The sequence below is a fragment of the Cryptotermes secundus genome, unplaced genomic scaffold, assembly GCF_002891405.2.
Source record: "Cryptotermes secundus unplaced genomic scaffold, Csec_1.0 scaffold1063, whole genome shotgun sequence".
Taxonomy (NCBI): Eukaryota; Metazoa; Arthropoda; class Insecta; order Blattodea; family Kalotermitidae; genus Cryptotermes; species Cryptotermes secundus.
This window is the reverse complement of record NW_019743166.1, coordinates 1-3376: the sequence shown is the minus strand read 5'-3', so window position 1 is coordinate 3376 and position 3376 is coordinate 1. Positions and strand designations below refer to the sequence as shown.

The 3376-nt window shown below is 33.7% G+C and overlaps 1 long non-coding RNA gene across 1 annotated transcript; it reads right to left on the bottom strand.

Annotated features, from left to right (window-relative positions):
* Positions 1 to 6: 6 nt before the first annotated feature.
* On the bottom strand, positions 7 to 3214 carry LOC111874008. Its single transcript, XR_002844468.2, has 3 exons — positions 3037 to 3214; positions 2457 to 2564; positions 7 to 102 (listed from the first exon to the last, which is right to left on the bottom strand). It is a non-coding gene; the product is annotated as an uncharacterized LOC111874008 (long non-coding RNA).
* Between the last annotated feature and the right edge of the window lie 162 nt (positions 3215 to 3376).

The window sequence follows — 3376 nt, the reverse complement described above, 5'->3', positions numbered from 1 at the left end:
ACCAAGCAGTTCATTCCTCAGAAGACATGAGTATGGTGATCCATCACAATTCCAGCGGCCATTCTCAGTAGCCTTTCTTGTTAGTCCACTAAGGCAATCCTCCTAAAATTAAAATCACAGCAATTTCAAAGACATTTCCTCAATTACCCAGCACTAAGATGAATCCACACATATTATAAACAAAGGAAACATCGCAAATTTCAAATAAACATCTCAAATGAAATGAACTATATAACTACATCATAACAGCAAGTTTCAAATGATGATGCAGTGATACAGCTGCTCCAAATCTCAAAGAAATGAAATAAGAGACTGCATAAACGGAATGTAGAGATTTCTTCCCATTCATCTCTGCTCAAGAACAGTCTTAATATCAGAGAAGTGTTAAAATAACCTTGAACTGGATCCCCTAATCTGTCAACATATAATTACACTCCATTAACTTTTAAGTGAAAATTGAAGTGCACAATGCACCTTACTTACATTACTGAATTCCTTATAACAAGTTAATTAAACTGAGTTATGAAACATGGGACTAAACATTTTCTAGTGATGATGTTAATATANTGATGATGATGATGATGTTAATATAATATTTAATTCCTTTTTAGACACTTACTCGAAAATTTACTATTCTAGTTTTCCAAAAAAAAAAAATTAAAATTTCAAATGAAATAAGTGATTGGATTACTATAGGAATAAAAACATCCTGTAAACGTAAAAGAGTACTCTATATGGCATGTAGAAACAGTAATAATTCAGAATTAAGAAACTATTATAAAAAATACTGTAAAATTTTATCTAAGGTCATTAAGGAAGCTAAAAAACTACAATATGATAACAGAATTCAAAATTCCAAAAATAAAAATAAGACACCATATGGGATATAGTAAAATTAGAAACTAATAAGGGGCCAAATAATGAAAAAATATGCACATTAAAGGTGGATGGAAAATGGGTTAGAGGAAAGCAAGTAATTCCAGAAGCCTTTAACAATTATTTTTTATCTGTAGCTGAAAATAAAAATGCAAAAAATAAACAAAATAATACTAATATTAGTTACCTTCCAGACACTAATTCAATTCAGTATTTAATGAAAACGTTTATAAATCCTTTTCCACATATTAAACTTAAATCTTTATCAACTAGGGAAGTTGAAAATATAATTAAATCTCTAAAAGCAAAAAACTCTTATGGATATGATGAAATATCTACTAAAGTATTAAGAATGAGTTCCCTTTTCCTTAGCTCTCCTTTGACTTGAATATGCAACAATTCATTGTCACAAGGAATTTTCCCAGATCGTTTAAAATACTCAGAAATAAGACCGCTGTTTAAAAAGGGTGAAAAAACAAATATTTTCAACTATAGGCCTATATCACTTTTAACTTTGTTCTCTAAGGTATTAGAAAAAGCTATGAGCATTCGATTGAGCACTTAAATAACAATAACATTTTAGTGGAAGAACAATTTGGTTTTAGAACAAAATCTTCAACAGATGAGACCATATACAAGTTAGTGATTGAAATCTGCAAGAACTTAATAGGAGGCATATTTTGTGACCTAATAAAGGCCTTCGATTGTGTTAATCATGAGGTTCTGTTGTCGAAATTGGAGTTCTATGGGATAAAGGGTAAAGCTAAACTATGGCTTGAATCTTATTTCAGAAATAAATATCAAAGTATTTTAATTACAAAGACAAATCTTAATCTCAATGAATTTTTGACATGGGGCAAAATTAGAGATGGTGTCCTGCAAGGTTCAATTCTGGGTCCATTGTTATTTCTCATTTATATAAACGATTCACCCAAAACTATAAATCTAAAACTGTACCTATATTATTTGCAGATGACACTAGTTTGTTAGTTGAAAGTTCAAACTATGATGATCTCTGATTATAATAAAAGAGATTATAAATGAACAACCGGACACAGAAGTCATTATTTTTGTTTCCTTTGGAGAGGGTGACTGACCATATCTTGGAAACTGTTAGTTCCCAACAGCTTAAGAAACTGACACCATTTTCACTCCTTACAAGGAAATTCTCATTAGGAAAAAGGCATCTAAATAAACAGCAGTAACACTGCTAGTGATACAACAATTCTGATTCATGGCATGGATAAACAGAGCCCATGTTATCCACCAGATAGGGTGCATGCATCACTATGGTACTCCTTTTGTTGCAGCAGTCTTTTAGACGGAATGAAATATTAAAGTGGTGTACTAAGGACAAACTGCACAGTTGGTATCCCATATCAGCAGAAGAGCAACACGACATTGCTCACCTACAGGAACTGCTGGTAGACCACAAGAACTGTTCACGCCAGGAATTTACCATTCACACAGACATTAGTCCCCCAACAGAATGCAAAATTTATTCTATCCATAATTAATCCATTATTTTTGTGAACTCAATTTAGTCAAACACAATAATAAAAATTATTAAAAATACTCACTGTGGCAGTGACAAATTTAGTTGGCCAGTTGTTTCTATTGCGTGTTGGAATGAATCGATCACCGATCTTCCTATAGCGTGGGGTCTCAGATGTCAGTAAAATACATCGCTGCAATTATAAATCAGACATCATTAGAATCTCGAATTTCCCAGTCAAATGAGAAATGTGCAAATCTTTCAAACAAAGTTCTCAGAACATGGCATGGATTTCAGTTCCTTTCAGAAGCTTGTATGAAAACAAAACTGTAAATGTTATGCATATAATTGTCCTTTCAGGGATGAAAAATGTGGAATGAAGGGGACAGAAAATAAATTTTTGATGATGAGTTAAAGAATGAACAATGTAAAGGACTTTGAGAATTAAAACATTTACACCAAGACAGACACAGAGAATTTACTAAAAATGCCTTCATGTTTCATTTCAACAGTGAAAATATGTAGCACAAGTCTTCACATGAAGACAGACAATTCAGGGTGTTTCAAAAAGAGCTTTACAACTTTGAAAGCTTATATAAATTTATACAGAGGACATACACAATGTTTTGAACTGTCATAATGTAGCAAAACACACCGAGTTTTACCTCCGATAGTTATGGTTCAATGTGACTTCCATTGGTAATGCGGCAGACGTCCCACCTGTAGTCAGTCTCTTGCCACACGCTACGTAGCATCTCTGGTGTCACTTCTGTAACTGAGGCAATAATTCGAGTTCGGAGCTCAATGACATTTGCAGGTAAAGGTGGTACGAACACTCGATCTTTAGCGAATCCCCATAAGAAAAAATCCAGGGGAGTAAGATCTGGGGAACGAAGTGGCCATGCTATTGGTGCCGCTCTAACCAATCCACCGACCTGGGAAAGAGATGTTGAGGTACTTGTGCACTTCTCCAAGGTAATGAGGGGGTGCACTGTCTTGCTGGAA